This window comes from Pungitius pungitius, chromosome 2, assembly GCF_949316345.1.
Source record: "Pungitius pungitius chromosome 2, fPunPun2.1, whole genome shotgun sequence".
Classification (NCBI taxonomy): Eukaryota; Metazoa; Chordata; class Actinopteri; order Perciformes; family Gasterosteidae; genus Pungitius; species Pungitius pungitius.
Window position 1 is genome coordinate 20815863 of NC_084901.1, and position 10489 is coordinate 20826351.

Here is a 10489-nt window from a genome sequence, read left to right on the forward strand (position 1 = left end):
GTGGCTACCAGGTTTGTTCCATTGTCAGATCTCATGACCTCCACTTGCCCTCTTCTGGCTATGAAACGTCTCATTGCGTTTATGCATGAATCGGTGTCGAGAGAATGTGCAATTTCTAAGTGGATTGCCCTGACTGTGAGACAAGTGAACAATACTCCATAACGCTTGACTTGCACGCGTCCACGCTTTGCCTCAAAGGGGCCAAAATAGTCTACACCGACGTTGGTAAATGGTGGATGGTTCGGCAGTAGACGGTCAGGTGGTAGATTCGCCATCTTCTGTTCACTCACGGCGGCTTGACTCTTCCGACATTTCACACACTTTGAGAGCACGCTTCTCACGGCTGTGTTGCCTTTGCAAATCCAGACCCTTTGTCTCAGCCGAGCAAGGGTGTGGTTTCTCCCTCCATGTCCAATTTCTTTGTGAGCATTCCTGATGATCAGGGTTGTGACGTGGTGATCCTTGGCCAGGATGGCTGGATGCTTAGTGTGTTCTGGCAAAGCTGCCTGGTGCAACCTTCCACCAACCCGGAGAACCCCATCTTGGAGGAAAGGATCCAGCTTCACAATAGAGCTGCTTCTCTTGACCTTTTCACCTCTCAGCAGTGCGCCAAGCTCTTCATGGAAGGTTTGACTTTGACTAAAGTGAATGATGGCAGTTTCTGCTCTTCTGACGTCCTTGACAGTCAAATGAGTTCCTTTCAGGGTTGATCTCAGTTTCTGCATGTGATTCTCAACTGTTCTGATGTTCACATCTTGACTTTCTGAAGACTGGGCTTGAGACGCAAACGTCTTCCTTGTTCTGCACAGACTTCGAAGCAACTCCTTCAACCTTAACATCCAGGCGACCGCCTTCTTCAGACTGTGCCAGTCGGAGTAGTGATGAGTCAGCTTGAAGAGAGGGTCTGTGGTTAAGTCGATGGTCTCGATGATGTTCACGCTGGCCGTACGCTTCACCTCAGCATCGTCTTCACTTATCTCTCTCGAGAACTCTGATAAGACCGGCCAGTGAGATTCACTCTTGGCTAGGAAGTCAGGACCTTCAATCCAACTCCGACACTTCAAGAAGTGCTCTGCCTTCATTCCTCTTGAAGCGTGGTCAGCTGGGTTAGAAGCCGTGTTGACATACTTCCACTGTTCTGGCCTTGTGTTCTCTCTGATTATCGACACTCTGTTTGCCACGAAGGTTTTAAACCGAGCGCTGTCGTTGTCGATGTATCGAAGAACGGTGGTGCTATCTGTCCATAGCACGGACTCTTTGAGGTCCATCCGAAGCTCTCGCTTCATGAGTTTATCCATTTTCACCGCAACGGTAGCCGCGGTGAGCTCAAGGCGTGGTACTGTAACTGGTTTAAGCGGCGTCACTCTGGATTTTCCGAGAATAAATGAGCAATGGACTCGACCATGGCTGTTCTGGATGCGGAGGTAAGTGACGACGCCGTAGCCCTTCTCGCTAGCGTCGGAAAAATGGTGCAGTTGTGCTGACGTTACTGGCCCAAATCCCTCAGGCTTGACGCACCTCCTGACAGAAAAGCTGGCGAACTGGCTCAAGTCAGACAGCCAAGCGAACCACCTGTTCGCCACATCTTCTGGAATCTCTTCGTCCCAGGTAAGCTTCATTTGACAGAGACTCTGGACGAGGGTCTTCGCGAGAAGAATGAACGGCGACAGGAATCCAAGGGGGTCGTATATTGAGCTTACGACCGAGAGGATACCCCGTCTTGTTATGGGCATGTTCTTCACGTGGATCCGGAACTTAAAGGAATCTGATTCTATGCACCAGTCCACTCCAAGGGCCCTTTCCATGGGTAGTTCATCTCTGTCCAGGTCTAGATTCTTGATCTCCTTTGCTCGCTCTTGTTCGGGAAGTGATGACAGCACTTCGCGACTGTTGCTTGACCACTTAGTTAAGTGAAATCCTCCACTTTCACAAAGTTCAATGAGGTCTTTGGTCAAGGTCGTAGCCTCCTTCTCGCCGGACGTTGAAACCAGGCAGTCATCGACGTAGAAGTGCTCTAGGACTGTAGTTACTGCTTCAGGTGATGAGCTGCCTTTCCCATCCTCTGCCGTCCGTCTTAAAGCGTAGTTGGCACAGCTTGGGCTTGACTTGGCCCCGAACAGGTGAACCACCATCTTGTACTCGTGCAGAGGCTGGCTCAGATCCCCCTGTGGCCACCAAAGGAATCGTAGAAGATCAGAGTCCTCGTCGGGGACTCTTACTTGATGGTACATCGCTTCGATGTCGGAGATGAGTGCGATGTGTTTGTGTCGAAACCTCGTCAGGACTCCAACCAGACTATTAGTTAGGTCCGGACCCTGCAACAGTTCATCGTTCAGTGACTTCCCTTGAAACGAAGCGGCACAATCGAAAACAACCCGCAGCTTTCCCTTTTGTGGATGGACCACGCCGTGATGGGGAATGTACCATACTCTGCCGTCGTTGCGGTTGCGCTCGTCTTCAGGAACTTCCACTGCATAGCCTTTGCTCAGCAGGTCCAGCATGAAGGTCTTGTAGTCGTCATGGAAGCTGGAGTTTTTGGCGAGTTTCCTTTTCAGGTTTGATGCTCGTTGCTCAGCAACACACTTGTTGCTCGGCATCACCACATTTTTGTTTCTGAGAGGCATCCTGATGCTGTAGTGCCCATTGACTTTCTTGATTGTCTCAGTCACAGACTTCATGAACTGCACGTCTTCTCGCGACATTTCTGACTTCTCTTCACAGGCTTGTTCTGGAAAGTCGTGATTGTATTGCTGCAGTAGCATACTGTCTACACCGCTGACTGAGATTCTGTTGACTGAAGCCCGTTGACTGTAGTGGTCTGACTTGTGGTAATCGTCACCTCTCTTGAGAGGACCATTAACTACCCAACCGAGGGTCGTCTTCACTGCATAAGGCCCATTGTCTTTGCTGTGGATTATCTTCCACGGCTCCATCGCAGAGTGAGCGTTCATTCCGATTAGCATCTCAACACCCGCGTCGATCTGTGGTAGCTGCACTTCTTTCCGCAGGTACGGCCATCCTTCCAAGTCTTTTTCAACAGGAACATTGTCCTTCGTTACAGGTATGTCTGTGTGGGTATAAACATCTGGCAGGCTTATGTACTTGTTCTCTGTCAGACCGCACACTTCTAAATCTGAGAGCACGTAGCAGGACACAGGCTTCTCCTGGCCCATAGTACGGAGTAGCACTTGAGTCTTCTTACCATGGACGCCAAGCTGTCTCATCAATCTTTCGGAGCAAAATGTAGCAGAACTTCCTGAGTCCATGAATGCGTACGTTTCTATTGTCGTGTTGCTCCTCTTGGATTTGATGCGCACGGGCACGATGGACAGGATACAGTTGCTGCCTCCGGCCCCGGTGACTGCCGTGACTTCACTCTTGGCTAACGCGTCTTCTCGTGGAGTTGAGTGTCCACTGGTAGAACTTTGACCTCTCCCAGGCCTGGTGTTCTCTTGGTCGGTGCTCTCGTCCCTTTTACTATGAAGTAGGCTTGGGTGTTTCTTGCTGCAGAATTCACACGTGGCTCTCCTTTTGCAGTCCTTTCCCATGTGCCCTTGGGTCAAACACCCGAAACAAAGTCCTTTACCTTTAAGGAACTCGATTCTCTCCTTGTTTGGCAGACTTCTTATTTTGTTACATGCGCTCAGGGTGTGTCTTTTGTTACAGTACAAGCATGGCTCTTGAAACGCATTGCTTGACTGGCTGCTTGTACTTGGTTCTGAGGCATCCACTTCGTCTAGCTTAACACTTGTAGCAAAGCCAGTGGTTCTTTTAGGTCCGCCCCTCTTGGCAGGTCTAAAGCTTGACTTGCCCTTTTCGTTTACTTCGAAGGACTCTTTCACATCACCAAACAGTGGGTCTGAAGCTATCTTTGCTTGTCTGTTGATGAATTTCACGAGATCTGAGAACCTTGCCCTTCTTCCTTCCCTTTCCTGTATGTCAAAGGCTATGACTCTCCATCTTTCGCGGAGTCTGAAGGGCAATTTTGAGATGACAATCCGAAGATTACCTGAGCTGTTCATCTCCTCAAGATATTCCATGCTCTTCATGACATTGTTGCAACCAGTGAGAAAGATGGAGAAGCTGTGAAGTGACTTGGCGTCTTCTGCTTTGATCTGAGGCCAGTTGATAGCCTTGTCCGCGTAGGCCGCAGCTATTTTGTGTTCATTGCCAAAGTGATGGCTCAAGAGCTTTCTTGCTTCAATGTAGCCTTGTTGTGCGCTCATATGTTGGCAGCTTCTCACGAGTTCTTTTGGTTCGCCGCTGGTGAATTGTTCAAGATAGTATAAGCGGTCTTCATCATTGTCTGTGCGACTGTGAATGATGTGCTCAAATGCCCTCATGAATGGCAGGAACTCGAAAGGATCGCCACTGAATACGGGGACTTCTCGTTGAGGTAGGTTGGCTAGTCTCTGTTGTGTGACTAACATCTCGGTGATATCCTTCTGGTTCAAAATCACTTTTTCTGGTTCAACTTCCCTTCCATAGCAACTTGCACTTGTGTTATTGTCGCGTTCGTTACTCTCTTGCACATACAACGTGTGTCTAGTTGGACTGTGAGATGCATCGTTGTCCTGGATAACTCGAAAACTGCTGGTCGACTTTGGTTTGACATCTGGAGCATGATGTTTGACGATTGCTGCTGTAGGCACGTTCTTGCTAAGGTAAGAATTCATACCGTCGTCGTCCGAGTTTTCGTTATCGAAAGCTTCCAGAGCTTGTAGCTTTGCTGTGGACTCTGCGATAGCAGTTTCGATGTCTAGCTCCTCCATTCGAGCCTCCAGCTGAATCTTCTTGGCTTTCATCTGTGCTTCTTCCAACTGCAGTGCCCGTTTCTTTGTAAACGCGGCTGCGCGTGCGAGTAGGGCTGCACGATTAGCTTCCTCTATCCTACGCAGAGACGAAGCATGAGAGGACGCTTTGGATGACCTTGAGTGTCTACTGCATACACTACGTGCTGTGACTGAACTATATTTTTCGTGTACGGCAGAAGCACTGTCATCTGGATCCACATCTTCGACGACAGACTCGGCTTGCTGCGTCGTCGCGTCATTTCTTGCAGCTTGTTTGTTAGTGGCGTTGGCGTGCCGTTTTGCGTTAATTATCCACTGCTCCAATTTAACCAGAAAGTTCTCATGCTTTGAGCGGTTTGGGTCACTCCAATATTGCTGGTCGGCCTTTCTTTCATCATCTGATAGCAGTTTGCTAACTACATTATTTACTTCAATAAACTCATTCAGGAATTTTGAGTAATCACTAAGATGATCCTTTTCCACCAGAAGTGCATTGGACTCGATTTTCATGAGATTTTCTATTTCTTCTGCTTTGGAGACAAGGCGTGCTAACACACGTTTCCTAAGTTTCATCTGTGTATCAAGTTTCTCTTCTAAGGCCTTTGTGGTCAACTTGATCCTTCTTTTCGTGTTTAGCTCGACGTTGCCCTCCATCTTAGTTTCTTCATCAGACATTTCAGCTGGGTACTAGCGCTACGACAGTCTCTTATAGCAAGCTCTTGCAAACTTCTGAAATCCAGATTAACAGTCCTTTAACCTCAAAGCACGTTGATGCCTTCCAAAAATGAGATTTCAGAGCCGTATTTATTTCCAGAATTTACGGAGAGCTTCTTATGGGCTAATATAACTGGCTAGCAATAGCACTTGTAGCAAAATGTCCTGTGTGGCTAGTGGCAATAGCTCGGCCACGTTGATTACGTTGGCAAAACTATCCGTATTTCGCCGTAACTAGCAGGGTCCGCTGGCTATAGCTTATCCGTTCATTCGGTTCCGTTCATTGTTTACTCAACCATCATCGTTGAAGTCGTCTGGAAATCCGGTCGGGTGCACGGCGTTGTCGCTCCAGCTGGCTCACTCGTCAACTCATGTCCCGCGCGGCGCGTATTTCCTCGGCTTCAGATGATCTTGTCTCGCTCTCGGCGATCGTTTTCTACTTAATGTAGTGGCTAAAGTTCCCTTTTTTGCGTAAGTCAGATGTTTCTTTTCATTTAACCACTTCACAACGGAAAGAACGAGTCTACGCGTGTTTATGGGTTGAACAACGGTAGAAAACGGTGTGTTCGCTCCGTTTGCTTTACTGAAAAGATCTGGCCAGCATAACGTTACACAGGGTTTCTTACGTCATAAAAGATGCGCGCACTCGCGCAGCTCCAATGTATCAAAACAAAGCATGCACACCACACATGCATCAACCAACATGCATATTCATATCCATTTTTTGTATTCATACTTATAATGTAATAAATCGTCATAGAACATAAATCAAAATGATCATAATTTAAACCTAAATTATAACGTGGAAAATGGCACTAACAATGACCTTTAACTCCCAAGTATTTGGAAAAAAAACAGGCACCATTTTCATAACTTGTGGACTCTGTTGTGCTGAAAGTGGAGAGGAGAGAAGAGGCCGAGCAATTTATTTGCTCTCTGATGCAGATAAGCTGTATTCCGTATCAAAATGCACAAATTTCACAAAGAAATGGTGACAGACAGAGAGAGAGAGAGAGAGAGAGAGAGACAGAGAGAGAGAGAGAGAGAGAGAGAGACTGGATCAGCAAAGGATTTTAAACAGCTCGAAGCAACCTGAGCATCTCCCACTCAACTGCACCAAGTAGCCTCCCTCCCCAAGAAAAAATAAATATAAAATACTTTCAATCATATTAAAGAGACACATCTGGCACTTCAGGGGCCTTCCTCCCATGTCACAGTAAACAGGTTTAGGTTAACAAAATGCTAAATATCTCCTGAGGAACCACAGCACAATCCTGCTGTTGTGTACGGGGCTTGTTGTGTATGCCGTTTGTTGTGTACGCCGTTTGTTGTGTACAGGTTTATTTGTTGTGTGGATCCCGCAGAGGTTCAGGCCTTAATCACATTTTCAGCTTGTGCTCGGATCCAACTTTCTGTCTTGACCGGTTTTGCACCTCTAAGCTCGATCATGAAACTTTTTTTTGAAGGGTTCAGTTCTCAGTGGGTATGTGGAAACAAATACTGTGTCGTCTGGGAAATTGTTGGTAATTTGTGGCACATGGGTGATCCTGTCGTGTGCTGTGAAAACATCCCGTTTAATCGTTTTATGTGTTCATTTTAAGGACAGGCGCTGGATGTAATGGGAAGCCACAGCTAGACGATATGCTTTTTGTTTGTTCCAGCCACAGAGTTCTTTAGTAATTAGATGACGTTCTGAGGTGATATCGATGACTAAGAATATCTCCTCCAATAACAGAGGCTCTGCCATAGCTCATGGCTTAAGATGGGCAATTAAGTCAGATAACGATTTATTTACCCATATGATTTGATAACTAATTGCACAGAAAGTAATCAAAAGGTTGCGATGTTAAATTGTGTTTTTGTGTGGATACATCACAGATATACCACTACATGTATGAAGAACATGTGCTCACTTGGTTATTTCTCACTGAAAGCATAATAAAGGCGCTTTGTGAAGCAGAACTTCCTGTGGTCTTTTTTATGTGTAATCAATGGAAATTGTTAAGAATTCAAATAACCACAGAAAGCATTATGCACGGACTTTGTTTCCTCCCTTCCCGTGCTGGTCAAAGTGTGTCCTGAGGGCATATGGTGATTGGGAGAGGGGGGGGGGGAGCCTACTTTCACACGCAGGCCATTTAATTTGGGACAGAGCAGTGAAATGTGCAGATGAAAGATCCTTTCTTTTTAAATTAAGTATTGAAACCATAAATCTTGAAAGCAAGCTCCTGCCACCTGCAGGCATTTTCATCAGAGATGGATTGGAAGACAAAATTCTCACGGGGCCCACAAAACAGGGGCCCATGATCAATATGTGAACGCCAAAGGCAGAACACTTTCAGTCCTTCGGGAAATGGATCCAAAATGGATTTTGCATTTTTTTGTTCACCACCCTCAAATTGGCCAATTAATCAATTTATAAATGCACTGAAAAATGAACTAATGATGATATGATTTTATTACAATCATTTTTTTTCAAGGACAACAGACAACTATTCCGTCTGAAGGATTTTCTTTGTTTATTTTTTTGCAGCTTTTTTCCAGATTTTTCAGACATTTCAAAATTCAAAATCTGAACAACATAATAGTCATAATATTAGTCATAGTAATAATCTTGCTATTGAAAAGGGTCTGATCCAGTCGAGCTATGGTGCTAGCATGTTTATGATTAGGCTCAGCGAGACCAAGCTTCACACATTCGGATACAGTTGCTTCTCTTGCAGCCGGGACTTTGAAACTCCACAGCCGAGAGAAAGCATCAGTCTTGAATGTCCTGCAAGAGATGTGAATACGAGATAACGATGGATAAAGCTGAATAGCTGAAGTGTTTCAAATGCCTCATTTGCACTATATGAGTCACAACCAAGTTTTGCCTGGCTTGACCTTTGAGACAGAATTCATCTAGGCGTGTGCAGTTGATCACAGTAACCTCGTTCACACACACATGGCACAATGGTATAATTTGAAATGCTTCAAACTAAGAAGTTAGCAATCACTGAATGGGAGGGTGCTGGAGGTCTCAAACCACCACTGAAGGAGGGAAAGAAAACATTTTTCACTTCATCAGTTTATGTCCACTCTGCAGAAAATGACCCCCCCTTGTGACAGCTCTGTTAGGCGCCACTGAAGTGTTTTAAGAGGTGGAAATCACACATCACTTCGCTGATTTGTATCACTTGGAGGTATTTGTGCCCTTTGGTGCACTGGTGTTCACTGGGATGCACTGCAGCGTAAACGTCAGAAAGTTGACACATGCCGATATGATCATCCATCCTTTTAATGATATTCTGCTACTAATGAGGTGGTAATGCACCGTGTATCACGTTTTGGCTGATATTGTCACCCATTAGTGAAGCGCTGTTGCTAAAAGAGACTGAATGTATCCGGGATGAGTTCATTCAGGTGGTCGGTTGTTATCTGAGCTGCTAACAATGCTGGTGTTATCCTTGTTCCCCAACAGGCGAACATTTGCTAATAAGAACTTAACTTAAAGTACAATTGAGGCTGATGAAAAGGTTGTTCGTTTTGAGTGTATCACATGAAAAGTTAGACCTGACTGTACACGAGCCTTTGAGGGAGCAGACTAAAGATCCGAGATCTACCAAACTCATTTGATTTATTTGGTTTTAAATGCTCTGCTTTAACAAAACGGAGAAGACGTCCACAAACACACATCAGGTGTCCCTCCCTCGCCCCAAAGACAGCGTTGATGCTGGTGCAGATCCTGTGGTAACATTTGGGTGATTCACAGCTCAATTCTTGACGTTCCGTTCCGCTGCCTTGGGTCACGCTGCAAGATTTATATGACGCCATTGAGGTCTTAAACATTTCTTCCCGAAGATGAATGCGATCTTACTGGGCAGCTCACGGTGTTTCTGTTCGCCACTGTGGACAATTTGTGGCAATTTGATTTCTACAGAGGAAATGATTTTAGCAGAACCCAACCACAGAAATCTGAAAAACACTGATCCAAACCAGCGGGTCACTCAGCAGCCGTGTTTGTGTTCTCAAACTGTATTTGTTACCCGTGTTTATTTTTCAGCGAGTTGAGCTAAAGTGCACTAACGTCCCTTCAGGTCGGCGGATCTCACATGAAGCAGTCGTTCGTCATTGTAGTTCTGGGGCGGCGCTCCATGGAAGCCATGGTATGCGTTGTGGTAACTGATCCGGACACCGCTGATGTATGTTGAGGATTGCTTCCATATGGGGCCTGGTTTCAAGCAGCCAAGTCTACTTGGGTCTAGAAATCAGCTTCCATTTCCATAGTTTGCCCACTTTGAGCATGCAATGTGAAATAGTTAGACTAGTTTCACACGGGTAACAATAACAACACAGTCCACCTTTCACCTCGGCAGATAAATCAACGGCAAGTTGCTGAAAAAAAAGTCATCTGCTATGGTGTAACACCCGATAGAAGATGATGGGGTTGAAACGGGAGCGGAAACGACTGAAAGAAAACTACTACACTGATTCCTGCTGTATACGGCTTCTTTTGTTTTATATATGAATGGTTGGACAATACAAGGCGTCTGAAAACATCATTTTGTTTTTGAGGTTTTAATCCGTAATCAATAAAGCAGTTTGTTGCAGCTCTAAAAATGCAGGATAAACATATTTATTTATTAACGTCAGCTGCATGGTAGTCGTTCCATATCTTACAAACCCTTCCTCAATAATCATATTCAGGTCTATTCTACAGATTATAGGAGGAAAAACTGCAGGATCATCTCATGCTTTCTCACCAAGTCTGTGATCTTCTTTTCGCACACAGGGTCATGACCTCGGAGGGTCAGTGCTGGGCTACATTAACATTGTAGAATTTTGACTGTCGATGGAGAAACTACAATCAAGACATAAATAAGGCAGCAAATCTGTATTTCTTGAATTGTCAGGTTAAGCATTTGTATACTTTAGAGGCGACTGCGCATTTCCTGCAGTTTGCATGAACACAATGCATTGAAAAAAAACAAATATCGCTATTC